The 11,500-nt window shown below is 45.6% G+C and overlaps 1 protein-coding gene across 2 annotated transcripts in view; it reads left to right on the top strand.

The window, feature by feature from the left end:
- Window positions 1-386: 386 nt before the first annotated feature.
- PPARA (peroxisome proliferator activated receptor alpha) overlaps window positions 387-11,500 on the top strand; it is a 55,789-nt gene continuing 44,675 nt past the window's right edge. Inside the window, exon 1 of one of the 2 annotated variants that reach the window (XM_018570332.1) lies at window positions 387-431. The gene's annotated coding sequence lies outside the window, so the exon portion shown is untranslated. The remainder of the gene's footprint in view (window positions 432-11,500) is intronic. The other variant, XM_018570325.1, reaches the window with a different exon arrangement.

The following is an 11,500-nucleotide window of genomic DNA, read 5'->3' as shown; positions in this document are numbered from 1 at the left end:
GCGGCCCCCCAACCCTCCAGCCAGACCAAGCTTCGCATCTGTTCAGTCAGAAAGCCATGTACTGGGCTGTTCCACTCTCACAGGAAGCAGCCCCACACGCTCTCCCTCCAGCGAGTACTAAATAACCATCCCCCGCAAGGACGGTTCTTTTCCCCACCAAAAACTGATAAGGACAGATACTACACTTGTTCTTAGCCAAAAGGCTGAGTACATTGAGACCACTGCTCTACATTGACCCCACACTTACAGTGACACCCCACTCTATAACAGCGCACGCAGAAATTCCACTATTCTCTACAGTGTCTCCACACTTACAGTGACACCCCAATCAATTACAGCACACACAGAGATTGCATGGCGTCACATCCGGCGCTGTCAAAGGACAGCACAAACAAGGACGAGCCGGGGGAGAGAGCACCGATCACCGGCAGGTCAGTGATCACAGTTCGCACACCGATCGGTACAGGAGGAGGACCTGTCACCACAGATCGGTTATTCCACCGCCGTCCTCAGAGCGCTATTAACCCTGTACACGCCGGGAGACACACTTTGTATCATTAACCCCTACACAGCTGCCACTCTGTATAATTAACATTGTACAAGCCGCAGACCGAGAGATACTGTCACTTTAAATCATTAACCCTTCCGCTGCCGACACACTGCATTCCTACCGTATGTTGTTATTAACCCCGTACAAGCCATTAATGGACACTGTATCATTAACCCTTTCACAGGTGTTACAGTTCAGCCCCTTCCATCACTTGTACATTGTATGTTCAGACCTCCAGTCTCGGACATCTCATATTAACCCCTCCACAGCTAACACACTCACACCTGATAGTATTAACCCTTTCATGTCCACAAATGACATCCTGCCACCCAACACTGTAATTACACTGTATAATAGTTGTATTAACCCTTCCACAGCCACGAACTTTATGACAGTAGTGACCTTCCATAACAAGGGCCATACTGTTAACCCCTCTACAGCCACAACACTGCCAGGTCAGGCTATTAACCCTTCCATAGATGATGTGCTGTAACCTAATGTCAGCAATAATATCATTTATGACATAGAAATTATATAACATTAGTGACCTTCCATAACAAATCGCATACTGTTAACCCCTCCAGAGCCACAGCACTGACACTACAAGCTATTAACCCTTCCATAGTTGATGCTCTGTAACCTTAGTGGAATTGATCTGTCCACAGCCATTAAAAAATTATATGACAGTAGTGACTTTCCATAGCAAGGGCCCCCCTTGTTAACCCCTCCAGAGCCACACCACTGACACTCCTTTCCTATTAACCCTTCCACAGCTGATGTGTTGTAACCTAACATTATTGATTCATCTACAGCCATAGACAATAAATAACATTAGTGACCTTCCATAACAAATGCTGTAACTGTTCACCTTGTAAGAGCCACGGGGTTTGCCACTTGATGTCATTAACCCTTCCACAGCTGATATACTGTAACCTAATAGTAGTATTGATCACGGCACAGACAGACGATGAATAATATAACAGTAGAGAGCTTCCCTAAGAACTACCCTGTAACCTAATGCTGTTAACCCTTGCACAGCCACAAATGGCAGCTCTGGCCAAGCGACGCAGTGGCAGGTTATCCTATCATTTTCTCCTCTTAGACGTTTTAACTCTTCCACAGCCACAAACAATGCTCCAGCCTAATGCTCGCCACACACGCAGCAATATTTGGGCACTATACACCCGGTTTATTCAGCATCCAATGACAAAAGATGAAAGCAACGATGGCGGTTACCTTCCTTCGCTCACTTATTTCTGCATTCTTGCCTGGAAATTGTTGTGTGTACGGCAGCAGAGAAAAGAAAATCTTGTAAAAGGGAGACGTGTGATTGGTTACTGTAGACCCCCCCCCATGTGTCCCTGGCCTAAAGTGACACCTAATAGTGTTAACCCCTTAACCGCTGCCATCACCACCTGAAAGACATTTTTTATTCCAAATTCAAATGGGGATGTCGTATTGCAATACTGTGCCACAACTGCGTTCCCACTGATTGCAATGGGTGATTTTGTTAAGCTGCACCACCTGCCAAACACGACATGCTGTTTAAGATTTGCTGTGGCATGTGTACAAGCATGAGCAGTCAGTATATGAAGTTTTAGGTGGGTGGTCGGGGGATTAGTAAAAACATATATATCAGCCGCCTGTTTTTCCCTTCCTCAGCAGTCCATGTGAACACAGCCTTAGTAAGCAGCCACATCCTGAGTATAGAAGCCTGTCCCCTGCCAGCATGCTGTCGAGAAGAAGGACCATTGCTCTCTGTGTGGAAGCAGTAGTCTCTCTGCAGGGATCAGATGTGCTAAGTTAGAGCTCTCCAGTCAGCAGTGAGCTCTAACTCAGCACATCTGATCCCTGCAAAGAGACCACTGCTTCCACACAGCATGCTGGCAGGGGTAAATGTGACTCAGCAGGAGGTGTTTCTGACTTCTGCAGAGAGACCACTGCTTCCTCACAGGCAAGGCTCCTCTGCAGCATGCTGGCAGAGGACAGGCTTTTCTACTCAGACTGTGGCTGCTTTCTAAAAAACAAACTGTAAGACTTTGTTTTGATGCAGCCGGAATATATTTAGCTGATTTGAGCTGGGAGCTCCGTTGGGTATAAATTATGCCAGCCATGCAAGCTTCTAGTTTTGGATTGTGATTTGTTCGCTCTGGCCCGGGGCTCTTTTTTTTTCAGTTGGCGATCAGTTTTAGATTCAGCTGGAAAAGACAAATGAAAGGATTGGAATAGAATACATTGGGGGAGCCACACATGCTAAACCCTCACCGAAAACAATTGGACATTTCCTCTTTTTTTATTTACTTCAAAAATGTCTGAAAAACAATCCAGATGTCATTCTATCTGCTGTTCTATTCTTATATGATTGAATTGAATATACGGTATTGAAGAATTAGATTGTAATATGCGGGTTGTGGGTGAATATGTGTTACAGTTGTGAAGGAGACACACGGATTGTATCATGATGATAAGGAATCCTCATAGCCCCCGCTATAGTGTAAGAACCCTTTGGCTCTGTATACATTCTTATTGCCGTTCACTAGACCATAGCTACTGATCATCACTGCAGACCATTCACTGGCCTGTCCCCACCCCACCACCCTTCTCTTATCCACACCAAGTTTTACTGCTTCCTTTATCACTCTTCAAGCTTGTTGTCTATAAAAATGGACAGCTCAGGAAAAAAGAAAAGACCCTCCCATAGGCAGGGTGTGAATGCTTACAGCCTGTGCCCATAGCATGTAACTCCTATAACTAGGGTATTCATGCTGGCAGCCTGTGCTCATAACTATGGTATTCATGCTGGCAGCCTGTGCCTACAGCTAGGGTATTCATACTGGCAGCCTGTGCCTATAGCTATGGTATTCATGCTGGCAGCCGGTGTCTATAGCTAGGGTATTTATGCTGGCAGCCTGTGCTCATAACTATGGTATTCATGCTGGCAGCCTGTGCTCATAACTATGGTATTCATGCTGGCAGCCTGTGCTCATAACTATGGTATTCATGCTGGCAGCCTGTGCCTATAACTAGAGTATTTATGCTGGCAGCCTGTGCCCATAACTAGAGTATTCATGCTGGCAGCCTGTGCCCATAACTATGGTATTCATGCTGGCAGCCTGTGCCTATAGCTCCTATAGCTAGGGTATTCATGCTGGCAGCCTGTGCCCATAACTAGGGTATTCATGCTGGCAGCCTATACCTATAGCCAGGATATTCATACTGACAGCCTGTGCCTACAGCTAGGGTATTCATACTAGCAGTCTGTGCCTGTAGTTAGGGTATTCATACTGGCAGCCTGTGCCTACAGTTAGTGTATTCATACTGGCAGCCTGTGCCTACAGCTAGGGCATTCATACTGGCAGCCTGTGCCTACAGCTAGGGTATTCATACTAGCAGCCTGTGCCTACAGCTAGTGTATTCATACTGGCAGCCTGTGCCTGTAGTTAGGGTATTCATACTGGCAGCCTGTGCCTGTAGTTAGGGAGTTAGGGTATTCATACTGGGAGCCTGTGTCTATAGTTAGGGTATTCATACTAGCAGCCTGTGCCTATAGTTAGGGAGTTAGGGTATTCATACTAGCAGCCTGTGCCTATAGTTAGGGTATTCATACTGGCAGCCTGTGCCTACAGCTAGGGTATTCATACTGGCAACCTGTGCCCATAACTAAGGTATTCATACTGGCAGCCTGTGTCTATAGTTAGGGTATTCATACTGGCAGACTGTGCCTACAGCTAGGGTATTCATACTGGCAACCTGTGCCCATAACTAAGGTATTCATACTGGCAGCCTGTGTCTATAGCATGTAACTTCCATGTATTAAGTTACTGGCAGCCTGCACCCATAAGTAGGACATTCATGCTGTCAGGCTGTGGCCACAATGTGTAGCTTCCATAGCTAGGAGCTGGCAGCCTGTAACCATAATAACCCGTCTATGTATACTTGCAGCCTGTGCCCATAGCATGTAGCTCTCATAATTAGAATGTGCATAGCTGTTGCCTGTCTACATCTTATGTGTTCTGATGGCTTCTCTAGTCTAGGACATCCCCCAGCTGTGCCCTTTAAACTCTGAGACTTGCAGAACAGGAAAACCCCCATACACACATTATGGCTTGTTGTAGTGATGGGGGATGGGAATGGATGTCTAGAAGGGAGGGGTGTGTATATGTGGAGGTCTGTGTAACCATGAATACAATCCTCCCTACGTGTGTGCCTGACATGGTGTTACAACTGATCAATGTCAACATCATCTACTACTAACTCTCATAATAATTCTACCAATATCATCAATACGAATTATTATCAATACTCTAATTATCTACTACTCAATGTAAACAGGTGTCAGTGGTGTACATAGATTGCCCACACATGCGCCAATGTTGTGCACCATGCTTGGGTTAGATTTACACCTGCGTGTACATTACTGCATGTTAACGCATATTGGTAACATGCCTTGCACATGCATTTTGGGGGGCATCCCATTCCCCAATGCTTGTTAAGGCTATATTCAGACCTGAGCGATACCCGGAACGGTGCGATCGTGTGCTAGGGCACACAGCGGTTGCCACGCAGCCCCATTGATTTCAATGGGGTTACATCTGTGCGGCAATCGCTAAAAAAAGGTACAAGTACATTTTTTTGCAACACACGACGCAGGGCTTTTTTTTTAGCCGCGATCGTGTTCAATTCCACAGGCGGAATCGTGGAGGGAAACCGCGCGATCTGCCCGGCGCAGCTGGGGTGCCATTAGAAAATAATGGCAACTCCAGCGCGATCGGTCGTGGTGGGCGACTTTGTGACTGCCCGGCAATCCGCACTGTTTTGTGCACGGTTGCCGCATGGTCAAGAGTCGCCCTGGTGTGAACCTAGCTTTGCACAGTAAACCAGTGACCCAACTTTTATCTTCAGTACCCCTGGATCTGATTTAATGACCCAGGTATAGAGTCCCAAGCTATTTGAGACTGTTTACTGTTTGTAATGTGTTCTAAGTTAATAAAGTTTGAAGTTCTCACTTCCTGTCCTGCTGACCTGCTGACAGGATGTGTGTGGTCAGCAGGACAGGAAGTGAGAACTTCATCAAACATCAAACTTTATAAGGGAAATCTCCCTAAGAAACTGTGTCAACGGCTTTGGCCTTGTGCCTTTGAAATCAGTGTAAGACTCTTCTGAGATCATTCAGAATTCACTGATGCGGGTGCATTTGACCTGCTGTTGACCTTCTTCTGACCTGCAGTTGACCTCCCTCTGACCTGCTGTTGACCGCCTTCTGATCTGCTGTTGACTGCCTTCTGACCTGCTTCAAGGTTGCTTTTGCATGCCTATAGACATGTATAGGAATACAAAACATGGTTGAAGCAAACAAAAAGCCTATCAACAATGAACAAAGACGGCAGTAAAAAGCTGACAGAAGTTCTAAACTTTCTTTATTCTATCCGAAACTATTTTAAAAATGAAAAAAAAAGTTTTCATTTTCTTGGGGTGGGGTTGCAGTTTTTTTCTGCTTTAAACTGCAGGTTTCCTGACAGAACTGTTGTACTTTCAGCAAAACTCTTCAAACTGGGGTTACACCTAAAAAGCACATTTGTTGCGCGTTAGTACCAGATTGTAGAAGAACTCGGCACTTTGCGAGATGCGCTACAGTGGCATTTATTGAGAATGGCATCTCAATGCACAAGTACAGTAAGTGCCAATGGACCTTTAGTGCAGCACACCAAAATGCGTATGTCTTGTGCACCACCATAACAAATAAGGTTCAGGTCCGTTTTTTTTCTCCATTGTTGTGCGATGGGAGCCTTGGCAGATGAATGGGCCGTCCTAATGCGTCCCGTGTTTTTGCACTAAATACCGCACATTAACGCATCTGTGGTAACACACCTGAGTGAAATGTATAGGTGTGAAGGGGACCTTTAGATAAACCTGTACTTTAAGAACTAGAGGTTAGAGGTAGGCAAACTCCGGCTATGCAGCTGTGGTGAAACTACAGATCCCATGATGCATCTGGCTCTGGGAGTTGTCTTGTCAGAGTCAGACTCTGTCAGAGTCTTGCAATGCCTCATGGGATTTGTAGTTGCACCACAGCTGGAGGGCAGGAGTTTACCTACCTTTGGCCTCCATGATTCTGTAGGGACAAATATTGAATACAAAGTTGCTGTGGGTTTACTTTACCCTTCTTTTTATATCTTACCGTATATACTCGAGTATAAGCCGAGATTTTCAGCCCATTTTTTTGGGTGAAAAGTGCCCCCCTCGGCTTATACTCGAGTCAGCGCCATGTGTCACCTTACTTACCTCGCCGAGCGTCGCGTCACTGCTGCTCCGGTGTGCGGCGCTCCGAGCGGGGTCATCTGGCAGTCTCTGGGTCCTAATTTAGGTGGCCGGAGACTGCCAGATGACCCCGCTCGGAGCGCCGCCCACCGGAGCAGCAGTGACGTGACGCGACGCTCGGTGAGGTAAGTAAGAAGAAAAAAAAAAACCCCCGCAGCGGCCAGTCAGGCAGGGGAGCAGGGATGAGTCAGCGGCGCGCTGATCAGGCGAGAGGAGCTCCAGGTGGGGTTGTAATTTAGTGGGCAGGCACCTCTGAGCCAGCTAAATTAGGACCCCACCTGGAGCTCCTCCCACTGGACCAGCGCGCCGCTGACTCGTCCCTGCTCTCTCCGTGATGTGATGATCGATCACCGACACACGGACACACTGAGTGAGGGCGGTGAGTGCGGGGTGGGGGTAGAGAGAGAGATTCATTAAGCAATTATATATGTATTGTCTGCACTGTATTAGCAGTATATACTACATATAGAGTATATACTGCTAATACAGTGCAGACAATACATTTACAATTATACTAACATGAATGGGTTAAATGATCTGTATGTAACCCTGTACTATGGATCATTTAACCCATTCATGTTAGCAGAGGATCATTGTAAATGTATTGTTGCAGGCACTCTATATGTGCATGTACTATATACTACATATAGAGTGCACTGAACAATAGATTTACAATCCTCTGCTAATATGAATGGGTTAAATGATCCGTAGTACATGATATGTAGCTCTGTACCCCCTTTTCCACTTACAGAGCTAGGTTATTTTTCTTTTAAATAAATATTAATGTAATTTTATTGGTATCTATCTACCGGTAGCTGCCTCATTTCCCACCCTCGGCTTATATTCGGGTCAATACTTTTTCCCAGTTTTTTTTGGTAAAATTAGGTACCTCGGCTTATATTCGGGACGGCTTATACTCGAGTATATACGGTATATATATTTTATAAGCGGCCTGGTATAGTTTCCAGTGGAGTCTTGTGAAATGCACAGGAGAGTTCTTGGTTGTGGACGGTCCTTGAATTCGATGCCCAGAGTCAGCAGAATTTACCTCAGCATTTTCCTAGCTCTGGATGTACGGATGATTTAAAAGCTCCGGTGTTACTTTCCGATGACGTTACATCATTAGCTTTGCACATCCTGACTGAACTTGGCACCGGCGAAGCCACCTACGGAGCAAGCAGCCAACGACACACAAGAAACCATCTGTGTGCTACATGACGCAGGACAGACCCGTGACTGGGCCATAGTGAGTCCTCAGGCCTGTTCAGTCTGTGTGCAAAGTGCAGAGAGCCTCGGCGTCCCATCGGATCTCCATTATCTGATCCTTGACCTCTAAATTCTGATGACTTGGTGTGTCCGTGCCTTTTACCATATGCTAGACATACACCAGTAGAATTCCGTAATTTTCGGAACATTTATTCCATTTTCTAATAGTTAATGGCGTCAAAACCACAATCGATTTCGACTATAGTGACTAAAAATTTGAAGGAACGGATGGAAATAGTTTTTCAGTGAATGTGGTTTTTATTTAAGAAAATTAATTCATTCCAAATTCGATTGATAAAGCAGAATTCAGATTTCCATGTTATTCTATTGCACCTGTTCACATCTGAGCGATCTGCTGTCACTCAGTGCTCAGACAATGTACAGGGCATTCTGTAGGGGCATGATCGCATGTTTTTGGCCCCAATAGACTTTAATCAGAGTGGCTGAATAATGCAAGTAACATGATTTTTCTTTTTGTGTGATTACACCTCGAACAACCATCTTCTCACAGTGACTTCCTTTTTGTGTGTTGAAACAAAAATGCCCAAGCCTAAAAATGTGCTAAAAACAAAAGCGACAAGCATCCAAAGACACCTACACTCAAGAGGGAATGTAGACTTACTGCCACAAGTGCACATGGGTGAAGAACATGCTTGATTTACCATGCAAAACTGAATATGGGTGCGTAATGGGAATTTTTTGTGTGATTACACCCTGAACAACCATCTCCTCCCAGTGACTACCTTTTCATTTGCTGAAACAAAAATGCCCAGCCATAAAAATGTGCAAAAAAGCAAATGCGACAAAATCCAAAGACATCTATACTCAAAAGAGAATGTAGACTTACTGCCACAAGTGCACATGGGTGAAGAACATGCTTGATCCACCATGTGGAACTGAATACGGGTGCATAGCCTTAGTGCGCCCTGGTGACATAGCCCTTGTCCTCCTACATGTCTTTAAAGAGACCCAGTCACCCACTTAATTCATTTCAGGTATAAAACAATAAAGAATCAACGAGTTTAAATGCTTTTTTGCAGTGTTTTTACTTTCAGTACTTTTTTTTTGCACTGTTCAAAAAATGGACTCCGGGAAGAGTCAATTGCCTAGCACAGCCCCCTCCCCCTTTATGTCATAGCCCTCTCTTTTTCTGAGAATGTCATATTAGTGTCTGTGCTGGTCCATCTTCTCTGTCCCCCCATCACCATAACTAACCTTATATGTAGCTGGCAGGGGAAGAACAATGCTGCTGGCCCAGATCCCCCACCTTTCCTTCACCTCCCTACATAATCTTTTTTGTAGCTGTACACGGGTGAAATACATATATGGGAGCTCTTTTACCAGATTTGTATTTCTGGCCATCCAGTTCTAAAATGTATACAGCTCTGCCGCACAGCCCTGTATTGTAGGGCAGGAGACCTGCTTTTTATCTGCTGCAGATAACACTTGTGTTTCCCCCAGCCTGTGCCAGTGAAACAGGCAGCTAACTGATGAGCTCACCTGTCTGTCACTCTGCTCTCTTCTCCTATAAGCATGCTTTTCCTATTATGAGCATCCTACTTATTAGCACATGAGCACTTCAGTGCAGCTGACTGGCTTCTCCCCCACCCAGTCAGAGCTCTGCTGTACAGGGGCCACATGAGGCCGATACCAGGTAATATTGAGGTACTTACACATTTATTGCTGTGTTCATGAATACAGAGCTGCATTGGTCTGTGTCTTTTACATCTGCCTGGAGTTGAGCTTTAAGGATTTGATATGTCAGCAGGAACGTTGGCGTCGCCTTTCAGTACGCCAAGAAATCGGCACAGCTAACCGTACACAAGAAATGTTTGCACCAAACACTGCTGATCCGGCACAGCAGCGGCGGCCGCCGCACACGTGTGTAATACAAAGCTGTGATCTGTGCTGGGTCATACCAGGTCAGGAAGTTTGGTTCAGCTGAGACTTGCACACTGTGGTACCTCCCCACCTAATAAGTAGGCGATATTTTTGGTGGTGGGAGCAGAGAGAAAAGTGCTGGAAAACAACAGGTCTCAGAGAACAGACAATAGAGCCACCGAGACATCTTCTTTCATTGTATTGCAGACCTGATAGAGAGATCTGACGGTGGCGTATTGCAGGGTCCTGTAGCCTGTAATTAGGGTCATTTCACAGGCTGCCGTCTCCTGCGCTGGCACATTAAATGGCGCCCTTTTCTTGTTCCTTATACCACCTAAAATAAACGTTTGGGTCTAAGCTGCGTGCAATTTATGTTGTCCTTTATATGCACTGTTTAATCTGCTGTAACAAGAGATGTCAACCCGAACTGGACAACATGTAGTTTGCTAAAGCGCCGCGTATCATAAACAGTTTTTTAAAAATAAAATACAATTTTCACCTTTTTATGTTGTATCTCGGTACTTCAGATCATCTGCAGCCTCTTTGCAGCCACTTCTGGCTTCATGCACTGCAGCGATGGCTGCACGGCATTTCTCACGGCAGGTTTCCGGATGGTGACAACAGTGGGCCACTTGTAGTCTCCTGAAAAAGTTATGGTGACAGTGCGGGAGCACAGTTGGGAGAGAGGACAGTGTTGTCAGTCTTTAAGGCCCCATTCATACCGGTTTGGATCCACCGACATGAACAACCGTTCATGCGACCGCGCGATCCGAACTACTCCATGCGCTATTTTTGCCGCGCTGATCAGTGCGGTTTGCATACAGCTTTTAAATGGAATGGCGCTGATCAGTGCGGTTTGCATACAGCTTTCAATGGAATGGCGCTGATCAGTGCGGTTTGCATACAGCTTTCAATGGAACCACGCTGATCAGCGAGGTTTTTGGTGTTTTTAATTGCGTTTCAACTCTGAAACGCAATTAAAAACTCCCAAAACCTCCCTTTGGAAATCAGCACGGAAACCGCTGATCCGCAGCCGCCCTGGTATGAATGGGCTCTAAATAGGAGGGGCCTGGCCCCGGATTACCAGGTATTTTATGAATGAAAGCTGCAGATGGTAAAATTCATATGAGAATTGTCTGGTTCACACTGAGCGCCTTGTAGAGCTTTTTCTGTCCTAACGAACACTATAAAAATATGCACCCCAAAAAGTCCCATTCATGTCTATGGCCCTGTTCACATCTGAACGTTCTGTCGCAATAAGCAAATCGCTTGTCGCTGGAAAAAGTACATGAGCTTTTTTTTGGCATATTAGAACTCGTTTTGGCCCCATAGACTCAATAGGAAACGCTTGAAAAAGTGCAATTGCTGTGTTTTTGCGCATATTTTACGCGCGTTTGCTTATTAACATTAGGCATGTAGTACTCATCCTCGCCCAAACGCTCCAATGCCTAGCCCGTTACTTGAGCTTCCGGTATTAGGAAGCTG

The sequence above is a fragment of the Nanorana parkeri genome, unplaced genomic scaffold (genome assembly GCF_000935625.1).
Source record: "Nanorana parkeri isolate BGI_ZX_2015 unplaced genomic scaffold, ASM93562v1 scaffold38, whole genome shotgun sequence".
Classification (NCBI taxonomy): Eukaryota; Metazoa; Chordata; class Amphibia; order Anura; family Dicroglossidae; genus Nanorana; species Nanorana parkeri.
Note: the sequence above shows the minus strand (reverse complement) of the source record. Positions and strands in the feature narration are given on the sequence as shown.